This window comes from Vicugna pacos, chromosome 18 (genome assembly GCF_048564905.1).
Source record: "Vicugna pacos chromosome 18, VicPac4, whole genome shotgun sequence".
Taxonomy (NCBI): domain Eukaryota; kingdom Metazoa; phylum Chordata; class Mammalia; order Artiodactyla; family Camelidae; genus Vicugna; species Vicugna pacos.
This window is the reverse complement of record NC_133004.1, coordinates 8,809,902-8,830,170: the sequence shown is the minus strand read 5'-3', so window position 1 is coordinate 8,830,170 and position 20,269 is coordinate 8,809,902. Positions and strand designations below refer to the sequence as shown.

The 20,269-nt window shown below is 41.3% G+C and overlaps 1 protein-coding gene and 1 long non-coding RNA gene across 2 annotated transcripts in view; both read right to left on the bottom strand.

Annotated features, from left to right (window-relative positions):
- The window catches only part of LOC140687012 (trafficking protein particle complex subunit 9-like), a 233,014-nt gene that overhangs the window by 57,048 nt on the left and 155,697 nt on the right, over positions 1-20,269 (bottom strand). The window lies entirely within an intron of this gene.
- LOC140687013 (uncharacterized) overlaps positions 8,897-20,269 on the bottom strand; it is a 48,289-nt gene continuing 36,916 nt past the window's right edge. Inside the window, exon 2 of the long non-coding RNA XR_012061010.1 lies at positions 8,897-9,044. This is a non-coding gene — a long non-coding RNA (uncharacterized lncRNA). The remainder of the gene's footprint in view (positions 9,045-20,269) is intronic.

Genomic DNA, 20,269 nt, shown 5'->3' with positions numbered 1-20,269 from the left:
AATGTTCACCCACCCTTCACTGTTTTCTTAATCTCCTCTCCTGGCTAATTGCAACAGACTAACACCTCCCTCCACCAAGATACCCAACTATGTCATTTTGTCTCCCCAAAGAGAAAGTAAGGTCCATAAAAGAGGAGAAAACTACATAGTCACCTCTGAATTCTTAGCATATAGTAATGTCAATAAATAGAACTCAGATTATTGCTACTTTCCTTTAAAACCATTCTGGTTATTTGAATGAGACCTTGGAAGAGAGGTGTTTGCTGTCCAGTATCTTGATCCACAAGACTCTGGAGGCCTTTTTCGGAATAGCTGTTCACTGATTCAGTCAAAACACAACTTATCAATCAAGGAGTAACTGTGCTTTTCTGCCAGGAGTTTGTGGTCACTCTCATGCCAGAACAGCTTTAAACTATATCCTTATTTTGGATTTGTTATTTTTCCCCTCTTCCAACAAAATTGACTTTCCTTACTTTCTTGTCTTGAGGAATTTTTTTTTTCCTCTTTCACCCTTTAATAAACCAAGATTCTCAGGATGGGCTAGGCCCATTATATGATCACCCATCCAACTCCTAGTGTGAGAGGCCTGGGGCTAACCTCCTGCCCTCCTGTCAAGGCAACTGAAAATCAGTTCAGGAGCCAACCAGCACACCACGGATTCTAACGCTCACTTATCTCCCAGAATCCCTGTTTTCTCGTTTGTCTTGGTTTCTGAGGATTTCCCCTTTCTTGACAATTAGTTGTGCAGCTTGAAAGATGAGGAAGGAAGGTTTTATTTCTCAATCAGCATTTTAAGAAACTTGTCTAATGAAGGTTTACAAGAGGTTCTACAACCCTCCATTGCCGAGACAGAAAACACACTAGACATTTTCTAAATTTAGCTCTCATGTGCATTTTTTCTTTGCTTTTGTTTTCTTAACTGCTAACAGACATTATTTAATTAAAAAAAAGAAAGGCCCCAAAAAGGATATAACACTGAAGGGGCAAACAAAATTAAAGGGCAAAGACAGAAAAATGATAACTACTCTACAAAGTTAATATAATACATACACTATGTATCAGATCAGCAAATCTCAGTAACAGCTAATTGAAACATGACCATGAGGTAAAATTTCTCTCCTGTCAGGACATGGCCAACAGAAAATACAATTAAACCAACACACTAATATCCTAAGTCTGGCAAGGTACAGAAGGCTACAAGCTAAATGTGTCTTCTTCTGGAAAAGAAGGAGACACACCAGCTCTTCTCTGTGGAGCCGGAGCCCACGGGAGGAGGGTGAAGTGAGCTCTGTAAGTACCCAATTAGTAAAGTGAGTGATGAATAAATAGACGTGAGCTTTGTTGACAGTGATGATACTACTATTCATTTGTGCTTTAAAGTATGACTTCACTTTCAGTGATCAATACTTCGGCGTCCTCAGGAGTTGAGATTTTAGGAAAATGCACAGCCTGGGCCCAGACCTCCTATTTAAGCTCGTGACTCTGCCTAGATATCTCAAGGGCACTCCCAACTCAACCTGCAAAGAGCTGACTTCACGGTTCTCCTCCCATAGCCGTCCTGCCCAGGGCTCCTGGTCGGAGGGTAAGGTCTCCCTGCGTCTCCCAACTCAGGCCCATTACTCACAGATGTGAATGGACCCCTCCTTCAGGGACCAGATATCCTCAGTCACAGAGTACCACCACCCTCAACTGACCTACCAGATACTCACTGGCACTCAATCAGCACTGACTCTGTGTTGGAGACCACACTGCACACTGCACAGTGTATCTCTCTGGATCTCCACAACAGTCCTGGGAATTGGGTACATCACTGCTTCAATTGATTAGATAAATTGTTTCACTTCCTTGCCTGTGTCATTCAAACTGACACGGCTACTAAGCCACAACCCTGGGCCTGAAAACCACTTAAAAATTGAACACTGCTACACCTCGCAGCCACCCTACTCTGACTCATCACATCACCTCCTGCCAAGCCTTCTAAACTTTTCCAAGCATTCTACAAGACAAATGTGAACTACGAGAGCACCCTACTCTCCTACTTAAAATCTGTCAATGATGGTGCACTGCCCTTAGGAGAAAGCCCCACCGGGCTTGAGCACAGCCTAAGACCCCAGCATCTGCGTTCCCTGCATGGCCGCGCTGCCTCACCCACCACACAGCTCTACACGTGCCGTGTCCAGGACAGGGATGCTGACTCCGCACAACCCAGGGCTTGTCTCACTCGAACAATGATCACATTCTTCAGTGTTCATCTTCATTGCTGACTCTCACAAAAATGTTTTCTCATGATGAATCAATATCTTCTTCCTTACAACTTCCCATCATTGATAATGAGCTCCCCCCAAAAGAGAGAAGACCTAATTCTCAGTCTCCTTATCTGTAAAGTGAGAATAACAAGGAAATATATGAGGTTTTAAGAGAAATAATATTCATGTGAGGCTGAGGGACAATCCCATCATACAGTAAGCACTCAATGTGTGCTTACTTAATATTAGTAAGAATATATTGCATTCTAGCAACCTTCAATCAATGTTTTATGACTTTGTCCAACAGACTACTGACAAACTGTTGGACGAACCACTTTGAGAAGATCAGCACTAGCGTACTGGGAGAGGTAAGCGCTGACTCCAGTTACAGCTGCAGCTACCCAGCACTACGGGGCGGGGGCAGTTTGCTCAAACTCTTACATGTTGCTTGAGCATTTAGTCCTCGTTATAGAATAAAGATAGGTGTTCTTTAGTCAAATCTCCTGAAATATAAATCTTCAAAGATTGATGCAAATTAGGTTTCAAGTACAACACTCTCACTAGAATTTATTTGAAAATTATAGTCTTAGCTACTCCACACATCAAAAGGGCATAATCTTAATGTATCTGACTAAATACACTGAAAGGGTTGTTTAAAAGGAATTAAGAAGAAGCCATTCTGAATAAGCTCTCTGTATCATCTGCACAAAGCCCCACCCATGGGTCTCATTTCTCACTTCCACATAGGTGTTTTCAAGTAGTTTACCTTGGGTCTTAGTTTCTTATAACACGGGGTGGGGAATAGTTGTGGATAGATTTATGTAGCAAATATATACCTAGGGTATTTGCTGTGAAGGAATTCTAGAAATAAGAAGATTGATATATAGTACCACCCATAAGAAACTCAGCCTTTCCATTTACAACAGCATTAAGAATAAAGTGAGAGATACATTTAACAAAAATTTACAAGATTTGTACATTGAACTTTTTGAAGTATCACCAAAATAAATTTTAAAAGATCTACATATATGGAAGACATTCCATTTTCATGGAATGATTGACAATATTATTAAAAATGTTAAGACTCCTCAAAGTGATCTATATATTCAGTGGAATCCCTATCAAAATTCCAGCTAACTTCATTGCAAAAATTGAAAAACTGAACCCAAAATTCATATGGACGTGCAAGGGGCCCAGGACAGCAAAAACAACCTTGAAAAAGAAGAGTAAAGTTGGAGGACTCACTTTAAAGTGTACTAAAATTCTATAGCACTAAGTCAGTATGAAACTGGCATAAGTATGGATAAATAAATTTAAGAGACACAATAAAAACCCACGGGGAAAACTTTCATTTACAAACAGTTTTCCACCTGGGGGCCAAAAACACTCCATTGAAAGAATAGTCTATTCAACAAATGGTGCAGGGACAGCTGGGTATCTGCAGGCAAAAGAATCAATCTGGAATCTGAACACCCATATTTTATATAACAAATAAAATTAATTCAAAACAGATCACAGACAGAAATGTAAAAATTAAACTTATAAACTTTCTAAAAGAAGACACAGTATAAATCTTTTTGGGCCTAGGATAGGCTTTGGTTTCCTAGATACAAAACCAAGAGCACAAGTGATAGAAGAAAAAAGCAGATAAACTGGACTTCATCAAAATTAAAATCTTTTTATTACAAAGGACATCATCAAGAAAGTGAAATGACAGGGGAAATTGTTATCTCAAGTCAGAGAGGGCGTGCTTAGCAAGAAAAATAAAATAAATCATTTCATCTATCTACCTCCCCTGTAAAGAAATTGTTTTAATGTTTAAAAAAAATATAGTGAAAAGACAGTTTGCAGAATAGAAGAAAAATTTTGCAAAGCATGTATCTAATAAGAGAGTAGTATCCAGGATATATAACGAATGCTTTCAACTGAACAATACAAGGAAATAGACACAATTTTTAAATTTACCATGAATTTAAATAGATATACAAACGGCCAATAAGCATATGAAACGATGCTCAGCATCACTAGCAAAATCAAGAACAAAATGAGATCTCATTTTACACCCACTAGGATGGTTATAGCCAAAACATGGACAATAACAAATGTCATTCAGGAGGCAGAGAAACCTCATATGCGGCCAGGGGAAAGGGACAATGGTGCAGCTTCTTTGGAGAAGTCTGGTATTTCCTCAAAAGCTTAGAGTTATATGGCTCAGCAATTCCACTCCTATATGTAGAGTCATCTCTCAATACCCTTGGGTGGTTGGTTTTAGGAACCCCACACCCTGGAAACCATAATCCAAGGATGTTCGAGTCCCTTTACAATCAGCCATCTGGATCCATGTAGTGGAAACTACAGATATGGCGGGCCAAATGTACAGCCAAAAGAATGAAAACATATTCTCATAAAAAATTTCACATCAATATTCATAGCAGTATCATTCAGAGTAGCCAACAATTACTAACAATATCCATCCATCAATGAACGGATAAACAAAATTACCAAGAATAGGCCCACAAATTTTTGGTCATTGAAACTTTGACAAAGGAGGTGAGAACATACAATGGAGTAAAGACAGCCTCTTCAGCAAATGGTGTAGGGAAAACTGAACAGCTGCATGTAAATCATTGAAGCTAGACTACTGCCACACAACATACACAAAAAAGAATTAAAAATGTGTTAAAGACTTAAACATGTAGACAAGACACTATAAACCTCTTAGAAGCAACCATAGGCAAAACATCTGACATACATCTCAGCAATGTTTTCCTAGATCAGTCTACTCAAGCAATAGAAAAACAACCAAAAATATACAAGAGGGATCTAATTAAACTTACAAGCTTTTGCACAGCTATGGAAACAGTAAGCAAAACAAAAAGACAACCAACCTATGGAATGGGAGAAAATATTTGCAATAAATGAAACTGCTAGGGGCTTAATTCCCAGAATATGTAAGCAGCTTTTACAGTTAATATGAAAAAAAACAAACAATCAATTCAAAAATTGGCAGAAGTCCTAAAGAAACATTTCTCCAATGAAGATGTACAAATAGCCAGTAGCCACATGAAAAAATGTTCAATATCATTATCAGAGAAATGCAAATCAAAACTGCAATCAAGTATCAACTCTCACCAGTCAGAATAGGCATCATTCAGAAGTTCACTGACAATAAATACTGGAGAGGCTGCGGAGAATTGGGAACACTCCTACACTGTGGAGGGAATTCAGTTTGGTGGAGCCATTGTGGAAAAATGTATAGATGTTCCTCTAAAGACAAAAAATTGACCTCCCATATGAACTAGCAATTCCACTCCGGGGCATATATCCAGAAGGAACCCTAATTCAAAAAGACACCTACACCCCAATGTTCACAGCAGCACTATTTACAATAGCAAGACATGGAAACAACCGAAATGTCCACTGAGAGATGACTGGATAAAAAGGTTGTAGCATATTTGTCCAATAGACTACTATTCAGCCATAAAATAATAATAAAATAATGCAATTTGTAGCAACATCAATGGACCTGGAGAATGTCATTCTATGTGAAGTAAGCTATAAAGAGAAAGGAAAATACCATATGAGATTGCTCACATGTGGAATCTAAAAAAAAAAGAAAGAAACAAAAAGATAAACTTATCTACATAACAGAAACAGACACAGAGTCATAGATACCAAACTATGGTTACCAGAGGGGAGAGGGTGTGGGAAGGAATAAATTGGGAGTTCAAGATTTGCAGATACTGAGTATGTAACAAATAAACAGCAAGTTTATACTGTATAGCACAGGAGAATATATTTAATATCTTATAGTATCTTGTGTTTAAAAAGAGTATGAAAATGAATACAGGTATGTTCCTATTTAACTGAAGTGTTGTGCTGCACACAAGAAACTGACACAAAATTATAAACTGACTAGACTTCAATGAAAATATTTTTAAATAGACCAAAAACGAAAAAAAGGAAAATGATATTATCAAACAAAAAGAATAAAGTACTAATTCAGGCTACAATATCGATGAACCTTGAAACTTTATGCTAAAAAGCCAGACACAAAAAGTCAAATAGTGCCCTTTAAGGTGAACTGTATCTAAGCTTTTATTTTACTACTCCTGTAAATTTTCCGGTGGTTTGAAATCTATCAATATCAAAATAAGATGTATTATACATTAAAAGCTTAAAACGCTTCCTCACAGGAGGGCTTTTATTATTAAATTCAGAAACGCATATAAAGCTCTTGGAAAAACACTTTGCACCTCCACACACAATCACTGCTGTCACTGCCACTCAGAGGGTGGTGCCAGCACTGATGAGAGCTGCCTCCACTCTCTCCCCTGCAGAAAGGAGTGAAGGCCTGAGCTCTGACAGGCAGGGTGAGCGTGAACCTGGGTCAGACACAGCCATGTCCCAGGCTCTGCGTTACCCAACTTTCTTATAAAAACTGCAACATGAAATGTAAACATGCTAGAGGGATGTATCTTACAACACAGGGAATACAATGTTTTACAGTAACTATAAATGGAGCACCTATTGTACACCTGAAACTAATATCATATTTTAAATCAGCTATATCTTTCTAAAAAATTAAAAAATATTTCTAAAATGTTATCACTTTAATATTCAATTCGGTTTTTAAGTAACTACTAAACAGCTTAGAATGTATAAAAGCATTTAATTGTGCTGTTTGTTTACATATTTATTCACATTCAGCCTCTTGCTAAAGAGAATTTAAACAATTCTTTTAAAAACAGCTTAACAACCTTAACAACAAAAAGGCAAACCTGAGAGTGAAGAGAAAGTGGAGATTCAATACTTAAATGAAACCAGGGGGAGATAAACTCATAAAAATGGATTCCATGAAGTCAGAGCAAGTGTTAAAGGCTGACTAGAAATTCAGCTGTAGGATTCTTGGCAGCTAAACCAAAAAGAAAAGATGATGGGGCGGGTGGTAGAGCGTGTGCTTAGCGTGCACGGGGTCCTGGGTTCAAGCCCCAGGGCTTCCACTAACAGATAAATACATCTAATTACCTGCCCCCATAAAAGATACCAAAGAAAAGAAAAAGAGAAATTTCTTTCCCAAAAATCCCTGATATTAAATTTGGATTAAATACTTAAAAAAAGCAAAAAAGAAAAATAGAAAAGATAAGTGACACTGTGAAGGAAAACCCCAGCTGGGCTAACAAGCTAAGTCACAAATCTAAGTGTGATAAGTGTCGGTTTAGTGATGTAAGTTTTGCTGGGCTACCTGGTAAATCTGAAGTTTAGTGTCAGTTTACTGGGCTAATAAGCTAACCCGAAAATCCAAGGTCAACATTTGTCAGTAACGTGATCTGTTCCAAATTGATAAGTTTCAGTGTACTGATTCCTTGCTTTTTGTTGTTTGAGCCTTATTGGCTAATAGCCCCATACTTGTAATTAATCCTATAAAACCTCATGTGCACATCTTGGAGGTGCTCAGAGCTTTGGAAAAGAAACCTCTCTGAGCCTGCCAGTGTAATAAATCTCAGTACTCCAACCCTCTGTGTGATTCTTGTTTCTTGGCTGGCCTGTTGTTTCCATAACAACACAAGGGATAATGCCCGTGAGATAAATCTGGGGAGGCTGCTGGCAGATCCCCATGTCTCACGTGAGAAAATCTGAAACATCCTTCTCACCACTCAGAGTCATCATAAGCCCACCCCACACTTCCCACCGTTAAATGCAGGAGCACGGTTAGGGCCCATCCTTTACTGTCTTTGTGTCATCACAGTGATACAGGATGGAAGGGGGAAGAGCACAGCCATTCAAGGAAGGCCACAGCAATTGACATCAAAATGGTGAAGGATTCAACCCCCAAAAGGCCTTGAGGCTCAGGATGAAGAGATTTAACTTCTAGCAGATCTTGAGATTCAGTAAACACCCATTGTAATAGTAACGTGGTGAATAACATGCCCCAGGCACATGGCAGTCCCAATGATAGCCACAAAAGGTCAAAGGTGGGAAATGGCTAACTCCCTGGAAATCCCAGCCCCTTGCCCTAAGGCTGGTCCTTCTACTTATTAGCATATGAAACCACCAAGCCCAAGAAAACAAGCAACACAGCGCCACCTCGCGGTCACCACTCTCTTTCCCTCTTTGGTGAAGGCCCACACTCTGTCTGTGCAGTGTGTACCTACTTCTAATCTGAGCATCAAACCCCCACACCTCGTGAAGTTTCTCTTGCCTATCAATGTATCTCTCTGAATAAATATACCTTTACTCAACACTGGCTTGCTCTTGAATTCTTTACTGCATGAAGTCAAGGAACAAAATCTGGTGGGGCACATCCCAGGGACTCAACAAAAGCCTGGGACACAGCCCTTCTCATGCCCAACGTTTTTTTATTCTTGTATCAACAGGACTGGTCTGTGAAGGGAGGTCTGAGACCCCAGCTAAGGGACAGAAGCAGCCTCCAGGGCTCCAGCTTGCAGGCAGCCTCTCCCCCAGCATGGGTCTTGGAGTCTGCCCGGTTCTCTGTGTTTCTCTGTTGTGCTGACTCCCCAGCCATACAGCGTACTCCTAGGCCTGTCACCACAAAACCCTTGTCTCCAAAATACAAGCACATCTTGTCACAATCCTCTTGTTCAACAAGGAAATGTACAGCCCACTTTTTTCCTCCCCAATAAAGTACCCAACTGTCCTCGCTCCCATCACACCACTCTTTTCTTAGTGAGAACTCTGCACTCGCCACACCCCATCCTGAACACAGGTGCCTTGCTGGCTGTGACCGAGATGTTTCTTTCTCACACAGCCTGCGTCCTTTCACTTTCCCCTTGTTACCTTAAAAAAGCCTTTCCTGAGTCACTCACCCCTCTGATTCTGAACTAACAAAGTGCTGAGGTTGCAGTCACTATGTGCATAACTCCCAGGTTTTGGCTATGTTTCCTTCGCAAGATCTTCATTACGGAGCTGCATCAAGAAGTTTAAAGAGGCTATTCTTACATCTGAGTGGAGGAGCCTGCAAAAAATTTACATGGCTTTGAAGAGAGAGTTAACCAGGGACAGAGAAGTCACGGGACCTAGACAAAAGTTTCATGAGGCAAAATGTTCTCCCAAGGCTCAGAGTGGCTTCTGAACATGGAGTCGGCAGGAAGGAGGTGACAGGCAGTGATTAGGGTGGGTGATACAGGGTACGCTCCCCCAGCCGGGAAAGAATAGGTTTTTTTCTAGTTTTCCAAACAGTTTCTTACTGCCTTTTTTCCCTTATTACCACATACCATTTCCTACGAATTAAGCATATCAATGTAAGTCATTTGTGGCACTTGGGAGAAGCTACACGATGCCATTCACAGGGCCGGGACATGACAGCCACACCAGTCAAGGTTGAAAGACCAGTGGGAATAATTCCATGGTAATCACGGGCATGCAGCAAACTCCCCAGCTTCAATGACCTCCTCTCAAAGTTGGCGCCAATAAAGCAACCAGTCAAAATGCGTGATGATTATGGCCAACATCTGTTTATTAGTTAAGTGACCGAGACAGCTGTCGCTTAATGGGGAATGAGTAAGATCAACGAGGCCCTGTCTACCTGGCCGCACGCGCCCTGCCTTCCTGCCTTGGTGCAGCAGCAGAGCTTGTTAAGCTGAGATGAACGCCCCCAGAGCAGCCCGACGGGAAAGCTCCCAGCTCTGCACGGCGAGACGTGTTCCTTTCCTTCTCAGAGCTGATCACAGTTTGCTGTCGTCTGTTTTTATGTTTATCCCTTTTGTAACTGCCTCTCCTCCGGAGATTTTGCTCAAGCAGCACGGGGCCAGTTGTGTCTTGCGGCATGCCGGATATTTTGGGCAGGGAAACAGCCGAGCCCACATCTGGCTCTGGTGCTGAACGGAGAAGGCACAAGGCCCAGGGGCCCATGCTGAACCGAGGCCCCTGCACCCAAAATTATGGTCTGACTTTGGGAAAATTACATAGTCTTTTTTACCCTGAGATTCCTCATCTGTCTATGAAAATAACTGCCCATGGAACACAGAGTTACAAGTATTAAAGGAAATCACCAAATTCACAACCTAGCCAAGGGGCTACCAGTGCATCCTCAACAGATAAATACTGCCTTTACGGCTCTGACACACGCCAAGCTTGGTGGCCGCACAAAGTGTAAACTGCTAAGTGCCAGTGTGTTAAGTGTTTCATGTGTGCTATAATACCCTTTAGAACTTACAACAATCCCAGGAAGTAACGAATATTATCATGCCCATTTCACAGATTCACCATCAGTTTAAGAGTGGTTACATTCTAGTCCAAGGCGCTATGGTGAGGTAATGGCGATTTCAACGTGAATATGGCCCCAGGCCTGGGCTCCATCTCTGTCCCATCCACCTGAACACTTGCCTATGAAATCCACCTGTCCAATACCCAAGTTTGAAGCCGGCCAGCTCTTAAATGCAATGTGTGCCACCGTTTGTCTATGTTCCTTAAATATCATAAACAGTTCTCAGAAAGCACTTCAGAAAGGAAAGTTGGACTCACGTCCCTGCCCACAAAGAAGAGGAATTCTGCCTTGCCTTCTCCTGTAACATGCAGAAACCCTTCCCATTCACCACCGAATCCTTTTGTATGCTTCCTCCGTGTTCATGTTTGCACACGGCTTATAAAAGTAGAAGTTACCTGCAGTAATTCCATCTCGGTTCCTTTCCAAGGTTCCAGATTATCCATAATCAGGGTAATATCATAATTTTCTGTGAACGAAAATACTACAATGTGAATGAAAATACTGCAACCATGTCACTAAACAAAGAATGCTGAAAACAAGTCATCAGCGACTGCTGCCGCACCCCAGTGAAAACAGGCCTGCAGCCACTCACAACGGTGCCCTCTGAGCAGACTCAGAATAAGAAAGGACAGATTACTGGCCCTAGATAGCTAGGTGCTTGTCTAAAGAATATATTCAGTGAGCCCAAATGTTGGCTTCCTCCCATATATTGAAAAGCACTAAATTCTTGAACTTGAGATACCTGGCTTTCTTTAGATAACAAGCAATGTTTTATTGTTCTAACTACCTGGTCTTTGTTGTAAAGCTCCTATATAATCCTAGCTTCTCCCCTACTCTTGGGAGCAGTCCCTCAGAGTGTTCCAAGAGGCGGTCATCCTGGCTCGAGTCCTCCTGACAAATAAAACATAACTCTTAACATTCAGGCTGCACGTTTATTTCAATCAAGTCCCAGAATAGACACAACTCATCAATTCTGTAATGGGACAAACTGGATCAGGAACCAAAAGAGTGTAGTAGTCCAGAAGAACTACGGCTCCCTCTTTCTTCCTGTCATTATACAATCCCACCAGAACTCATTACTATGCTGTCTGCTCCTCTGGCAACCAAACTCATAGAAGAGTGAACTCAGCAGAGCACCATGCTGGGGAGAACCCCCCGCAGCAGCACTGCAGGCTGCCTGCCCTCCCGCACGCTCTGCCGACCGCTAGTGTCCTCCGTGGAGACCAGGTCAAAAGAGCTGTTCCCAACAACTGCAAAGTCCCACATATTAAATAAAAACATTTTATTTTATACGATATGTTACGTATATACCCATCTCTGAAAACAGCTTTGCCAGAAGCCCAAACCTTCAATATTAATATGCAAAGGCAAACCCGGTCCCCAAGGATAAACAAGTCTTAAGACGACGCTAAGGCCTCCAAAGTACTCTCCACGACAATGAACCAAACTGCCTGCAGGTCTGCAGCTGCAGGAGGCTACATGTCTGCTTTTAAAGCAGCCCCTTCCTGCCCTCGTGTGCTACAATGCCCTTTTATGCCCTCCCATCGCAGGGCAAGAGCAGCCGCTGCAGAAACTTGCAGGGGCCTCAGAGCCAGGGATTATGCCCAGGTCACACTGCAAACCTACTGCCCGCCTCACAGCCCCCAGCCAGCAGCTCACCTGGAAGTCACAGCAAGTGCCCCAATCCAGAAGTCTCTTCATTTGCCAGCACAACTGATCACTGGTCTCCAACCTTCGTCAGTTTTGCACAAAACAGCACCTTCTACTGTGAAGTGGGTGGTTTTCGCTTCTGTGCCCCATCCTTACTGGAAACGTTAAGGGAAACCAAAAGGCCTCTTCTCAACCCTTTTCTGATGACACCCTCCCACCCACAATACTCATATGCTCAAGAGTTTGGATCCACGTGATTTTGTTTCCCTTATGCTAAGTGGCTCAAAACACTGCGGGATTCTTTCTCCTTTGAGTGTATTAGCACTCAGTTTCTCGGCTTTAATCTGTTTTTGTCTCTCTCTTCAGTGTCCCTAGCAGTTGCCACCTCTTACTCCCTTCAGCAGCCTCCCTCCCAACATCTAGTCTAGGGAATCAGCTGTGATGAGGGGCCCGGGGGCAGTCACAGAAGATGCAACTAAGGCACAGAGAGGCTACATAATTTGCCCAAGAAATCACCTTGAGCCACCAACAGAGTGTGTCACGTCCCTCTATTTAAAAGTTATGCTAAGCAAGTTAACTTTTTGTAGATTATGTTTATAAACAGATGAGAAATCAAAATACATACAAGGACACACATGAACTCTAAGATGTTCATTAACTCCACTGTTTTGTTTCAATTTATTTTATTTCTATTAAAAAATTGAGAACCCCTGCAGCCTATATAGCAAAATGTTACTGGGTTTTAAATCCAGAATATAAAGGGGTTATGTCATTACTCATTCTTATATGTATGTTCAGAAGACAAAATGATTTGAAAGTCTCTCTCCCCGCCCCCTACTCACTACTGGCTCTCACCAGAGCTCCCAGATCACACATCTAATACCTTTTCACATTACCCACAGCTGAACTCATCAGTTTTCCCCCAGAACTCCCTCTGCAGCTTTCCGTCCTCAGAACACAGCAGGACCATTATTTAACTCATTAATCCACCCAGAAACCTGGGCCTTACTCCATTCTACCTTCACAGACAGCATTGATCCGTTCATTTTAACCATCAAAACATGCCTTCAATCTGTTCGCTTTTACCCACTGACTGTCCTACCGCTCAAGTGGAAGCCACCAACACTGCCCACCTCGACTCACGAGTCTCCCAAGTGGCCCCACAGCCACTCTTCCCTACATTAGACAAATGGGATTGTGTCACTCCCACGCTTTTTGGACTCTTCAGACCCAATTTTCTTAGAAGAAACTTCAATTCCTTCACCTGGTGAAGGTCTTTGCCATGAAACTGTCAGCTCAGGGAGGGCAGGACCCGCCCTCTCCCCTTGGCCCCGCCCTCTGGCAGAGCTTCAGCTTGGGAGGACCTGCTGAGCTAAATCAGCCTGTATTATAAACCTGGTCTTGAGTTCTTAGCAAACAACTTCACTTATCCATACAAATCCAACGTAGATTAGAAAAATTTTAGATGTTGAGCTAGACAATTGATTTGGGGATTTTGCACTGGCAACCTGCAAGTATATGTTCTGATGATTGTGTCTTGTTAAAACCACACAGAGATTAAAGGAGTATTTGTGGAATGTCTTCGGAGTAAAAGGGACTGTACTTTTACAGATTTTATGTTTTATTACATGAACAACCCGGACAGGGTCACAAATGGAAACGCCTCACAAGTGACAGAAGACAGGTGAGACGCATATAGCAACAGGTCACAAAGATGGTAAGAGCAAAGTTGTTTATCCAACCCCCGAAAAAATTCCTCCAAGAACAGAAACTCACAATTTTGAAAATAAAGTTCTATCATCTAAAGAAAGAAAATAAATAATCCTCTTCATCAGGGTTTCTAGATCTGACTGCAGAGTTATTAGCAGGCCATACTGAATCCTAGCACAGAAAAATCAGATGGACTAGTGGTGAGTAAGTTCCAGGAAAACAGCAGTAATTCCTCCACTTGAAAGAGGACACACACTCACTTGTTCAAGGTGACTGTAAACCGCATTCTGCAGAAATTCAGAAGATTCAGACACCGCTTCTACATGGTGATGACACGGAAGGATGGCTTGGATGCATGCTTCTAACTGAGTCACCGGCATTCTTACACAGCAGGGTGAAATGGAGGCCCTCAGCCAAGAGCACAGATGTTCCTGTCATGTATCCCAGATGGTGCCTCGGGGACTCAGTGTCCTGTAGCAGTGCGGCCCCAGGCGAGGACCCGCAGCATGGCCCACGCAAGCAGGAGGGGCACTGTGCTTGAGAAATCCCATCCCCGATGGGGGCAAGACGGGCTGGTGGGGTTGTGTGAACCTATAAATGCTCATAGAAATAAACCTGCATACATTCACGTGATAAAATTAACTGTAGCAGGCTATTTAACAAAATTTCAATTATCAGTGTTAATTTTACCATTCCTTTCCTCTTGTCCCCTGCACTCTGAGACAGGCTTAGGCTCTCTCACACATGCAGCTCTGATGCAATAGTTGTGAATTTATTTTATTTTGCTACAAGTGTTTTCGCTCCCAGTGTCGCTGTGACTGTCGTCTCTTAACACAGTCAGATGTCTTCCTGGATCTCTCCCTGTGTTCCTTGCTCCTGCTTCTCAGATCCTGAGATAAAGAACAGGTGAAGGCATATGACTGGGAATGTCAATGAGGACTTGATCAAAGTCCTCAGTGACCCCCTAGGTGAGTGCTGCCCACCCCTTACCTTCGATTCTCAAGGTTCTGCCCAGGGTGACATCCAGACAGGAGAGATTCCTGGGCCCAATTAAGAGCTGTGTGGCTTGGGTGCGGGGAAAGGTGCAGGAGCTGGTTCCGTAGCCGGTCACTTCCATATCTCTGCTACTCTCTCTCCCGAGGCCCCGCTGCCAAGCCCCCAGGCTCCCTGATCTTCTGTCCTTCTCTTCTACTCTAATTCAAGCCCTTTTCCTCTTCCTTTATTCCCTGATTATCCCCAGCTGGAGTGATTTTCCCATCACAGATTCTGAAAAATTTTCCTGCAGCTGAAAACAGGTCTCCAGAGGTCAATGCCCATATGGTGGTTCCTGAAGAGAGCCCCTGGTTAGGGGGACCCTCACCAACACTCACGGGGCATCAGACATGTTGCAGGGTCGACCACCCCCAACAAGAGTTTTCTGTGACCCCAAAGCACGCACAGCATCCCTGCTCACTAAAGTGTAGTTTTAGTCCTTTATTAAGAAGCAAAAATTAAAAAATTGCTCATGTTTCTTACTAAAATTATTTATGAGGTAGAAAAATTAATTCTAATAGAAAAGAACAAATTTCACTCCATGTTAGATGTGTTCGTCTGACTTTAAACCTGTACCTTGTTTTCTAGGCTCAGACTTGCTGTTTTTGCACCTTTTGTAAAAGAATGTTGCCTTTAGCCTGAAATACCCAGGAGGGCCTATTCTCCGGGCTCTGATCTTTAAGGATATTAGCTCTTCTACACTTATGTACAGATGGCAAGTTGCAAAATAGAGAATAACCTTTCTTTTCTTTGGAGGTTATACGGGGGCACCATAATTTGACCCACATGGACAGCTGCAGGAACAAAGGATTCCAAGGAGAAACAATTCGTACAGCAAGAAGTTTGCAACAACCAGCCACATCCCCGCCACTTTTTAGTATAAAAGGAGACTGAATTCTGCCTTGGGGAAGAGAGTTCTACTGGATATCAATATGCCATTTTCTGGGCCTGCCGTCTTTTCAAATAAAGTCACTATTCCTTACTCCAACATCTCATCTCCCGATTTATTGGCCTGTCATGCAGCAAGCAGAACGAGTTTGGACTTGGTAACAAAGTGACTGCATTAGAGGTTGTATGTCTCCACTGTTTCCTCATTTCTAGAATGTCACAACCTATCAGTTTTATATGCTGTTTAACAACACGAACAAAAAACCTATTATACGGAACTGATTCCAAGAAATAAAATTATTTCTACTCCTTCAAACATTTTTTTCTTTTTCTTTTGTTTTGTTATGCTTATTGAAAAGAAAATAAAAGTCAAATCATTTTATTTCACGTATTTTTTAAAGCTACATATTGTAAGTACTACAAAGATATTTAAATTGCAATAAAAATTGTTTATATATTAGTATAAAGATATATACACAATCAATGCAGATTAGGAAAGGAGTAGATATTTACTAAAAATCCACTGCACATCCAGTCTTTTACAAGCATATCCTGGAATATAAACTCTATTACCCCGGAGTCCCCCACCCCCATTCTCACTGCGGAGTCCCTTAGTAATCAACTACCAAGGCACCAGCATAGAACCATGCAATCACTATTTTAGGTATAAATGAGAGTATTAGCTCATTCAATTCTAAAATAGAAACCTTAAAATAAATACTGAACTTATTTACAGATAATCAAATTTGGACACAAAAAAGTACAGTTTCTCCCCCAAGACACAAAGATAATAATTGGTAAAGGCAAGATTTGAACTAATCTGCCTGATTCTAAAAGCTAAGGTGGAAATCCCCTTTGACTTTGGAGGTACAGCAGCACAACCTATCACCCTATCTTTGTTCAGATCGAGCTTTAGACAGCCTGAGACAGCACCCCATTCCTATGGAACTCGAGGGCAAACAATAACAATAAGGATTTTATATTCAGTATTTTCTTAAGTCTCAATTATATAAAGTGTCAGCAGATCAGCAGAAAACTCTGGGAAATATGAGTGGCTCCAGAGCTTTTTGCTGATAAGAAACTCATTCTATCAGGACAGAGTGACCTTCCCATGAGAGGCCTCATGGACATAAACTAAAGGCAGCTGAGCAATGAAAACTAGCAAGAACATGGAACTCAAGCAAGAAGGATGCCTGCCATCCCCTGCCCAGTTGCCTCTTCACCCACGTGGACAAGATGGCAGAAGATCCAGGTTCTTGTCCAAGTGACAACATAATGGATTCTCACCCATGAAATGTTATGACTCTATGCTGTCTTAAGTCCTTTCCAACTAAAATATGATGACACCAATATCTCAGCAGAATGTCTATGTCTCCACTTTCTCTCTTCTATTAGGAGACTATATCTATGGCTACAAAGCTGAAATTCAATTAAAAACACCATGCACGAAGCCTGGTGAAAGTCTGTGTAAGAGACATTGTTCTCACGCTCAGTGAGTGAAAACTCAGAAAAAGTGGTCCTTCTCCCTCTGCAAGTGGGAGGTAGCCTGATTGTGTGTGTGTGTGTGTGTGTGTGTGCGTACACGTGTGTGTGTGTAAATCAAATACAACGTATTCTGGGATGTGCAGTTATTTTTATGTTATTATTATTTCGGGAGAATGAGCCTACCTTTAAATTAATTTGAATCTATTATTCTGAGAGAGTCTCAGGCTCTTTTGGTGGAGGATGGGAAAGGGGAAAGGAAAGGAGGAAAGAAGTAAATGAAGCAAAGCTGTAAGAGTACTGCTAGGGAAAGGCAAGACATTATTTTTGTTCCTACTTGCATCACACACAAATTAGGGACTGGCTTTCCCCCATGTCTTGTCAAGCACTGAGTTGCAGAAGAACAGGCAACAGCCCTTTTCTCACTGAGCTTGTGACTGTACGTGACATCTTATAGACACAAATTATTTAACCTGATCAAACACTCTAGCAGTAGGATGTAATTCTCCTACTTTGAGAGACAAGGAAACAGGAAGTGAAAGAGTGTATATAGCTTGACCAAAGTCAGAGGACAAGTAAACTAAAGAGGATGAATTCAAACTCAGATCTGAACGCAGAGTCTGATCTTCCCACTACTAGGGCTGGAAAATCCTTAACACACAGGGTCCCCAGCTCCTCTGCATTGTTCCTGGCACCAAGCATTTCCCATGGCGATGGTCTCCAGTTCTCAGAAACAGCGCTCTGTGCAGCCAATAACCTCCATTCGACCTTGATCATCTACCTGCCACGCCCACCAGGCTTCACCATACAGGCAGGAAAGCTGGCTTTCAAGTGCATACAAAGCCACCCCTGGTCTAACCTGGACTCTTCAGCAGCTTTTCCAGCATAAAGGCAGCCATGAAAGTGCTCACAGTTTGTACATGAGCCACACTACCTCTCTCCATCTGTCTCCCCACCTATACTACTTAGCTATGACCATTTTGAGAATCTTGGAAACAAATTTTTAAAAACAGAAAAGAAAGGATTCTGCAACAAGTACTTAATACTTACAATTTTAAATGAGAAGTCACAAAGTGAGTATTTACAAACCGAATCTGCCTTCCTAGGTGTCAGTTTTAACAGTTAAAAAATATAATAGCAAAAATTTCTCACTTAAAAAATTAACAAAAACATCAACAATAATCTGGGATAAACTCAAAAACAATGCCCATGTTGTATATGGAGGAAGTACAGGACTGTACTGAGGGGTAAAGTAAGAAGTATGAAAGTAGAGACATCAACCTTTTCTATGGAGGAAAGCAGTTTTGTAAAGATGTACGTTCTCCTAAAGATAATTCAAAATTACTAAAAAATCTCATGACAACACTTATCCTTTTTTAACTTGAAAAAATTATATTAGAATTCTTCAGGAAAAATGAAGTCATAATAATAGCAAAGAAAAATAGGGATCGAAAAGCAAATCAAAAAATTGCACTGTCAGATATTAAATAAATTTTTACAATATGTAAGATATAGTGCTAGAGTAAGAAAGTAAGATTGACAGAAATAAGCCATGAGCTCAAAAAGAGACTCTAGTGTACATAAGTATTTTTTACAGGTGGGATTTCAAATTAAAAAGCAAAGTATGAATTCAATAATTGTCTTGGTACAATCAGAGAATCCCTGGAAAAAACAAATTCTTTTCCAGTCATAATGACCACAAGAAAAGTTACTGAAAGTGATGTAAATATTAGAAAGTACTAATAAGAGCAAATACAACTCTTTGCTCATATCAATTCAGCTTCTCCTCACTGTAACAAGTACCATTATCATCTCCATCTTAGAGATTAAAAAAACCTACAGAAGAAATTTATACCATTATAAGAAAGCATTTCTAAGAATAATATCAAGAATAAAACCCAAAAAGAAGACATTTACTATCTAAAGGTTATTTTGGGCCACAACAAAAATGAACCTACTGAACAAAATGAAAGGCAAAAAATGACAAGGGAAAGCTCTGTGATACATGTTGATGAAGACAAGGGGCTAATGTTCATAATATACATAGAGCTGTCACAAAGCAACAAGAAGCTCCCTCACTGAAATATTTGCAAAGGACAAAAGGGATCATTCACTTTTTAAAAGTTAGGTGGCTAATGAGTGAAAAATGCTCAATACCACACTGGTCATTAAGTGCAAAGTAAAACAATGAAAATCATTTTGCTCATCATATTGGCAAATATTTGTAAAATATATTCCAGCTAGTGTCCATTTTTGAGACAACAAACTGGGAGCGATCTTTTGGAGGACGACATGTCAATGGATATATAAACCCTGGAAAACGTGTGTACACAGAGGCTGAACTTCACTTTTAGGAATCGTTTCATTTACAAAAAGAATCAGTTCAAAAAGATGTACTCATCAGAGCATTTACACAGCACTGTTTACATTGGTGGGAAGAAAAGCTGAAGTGGAATCATACCCAGGGATAGAGAATTGGTTACAAAATTTATTCTACATCTTTTCATTCCCCACAGGAGAAGGAATTTCTAGATTCACTTGAAAGGAGCCTGTGATTTATGTAGTTGTCACATCCAAGGACTAAATTTCCAGAAACCTTAACTAAAGGAATACTCATACAAGATCACAGGAATGTTGGTACAAGAAGGATGCCAGTCAGACACCCTTTCTGACAGTGGAAAATGGAGAAAACTTAAGTGTCCACCATCAAGACAATGATGCGGTAAATCACGGCGAGCTGTGGGCACTTAAGTTCCGGCGTTTCGGCGTGGTCCAAGGCCTTGTCCACAGTTCTCTGCCACGAAAGGTGTCCTTACACAAGAGACCAAACCTGCACATCAGGAGACCACTTTACTCTATCTGAAAGGACCGGGTGAGTCTGGAGGGAGAGGACGTCTGTGATATATACCTTAGTGAATAAACCGAGCTGCAGAAAACATATAGTATGGCCTTATTTTTCAATAAAGCATATATACACACACATATACATAGATTACTCATATACATTTATGTATGTGTATATATATATATGACA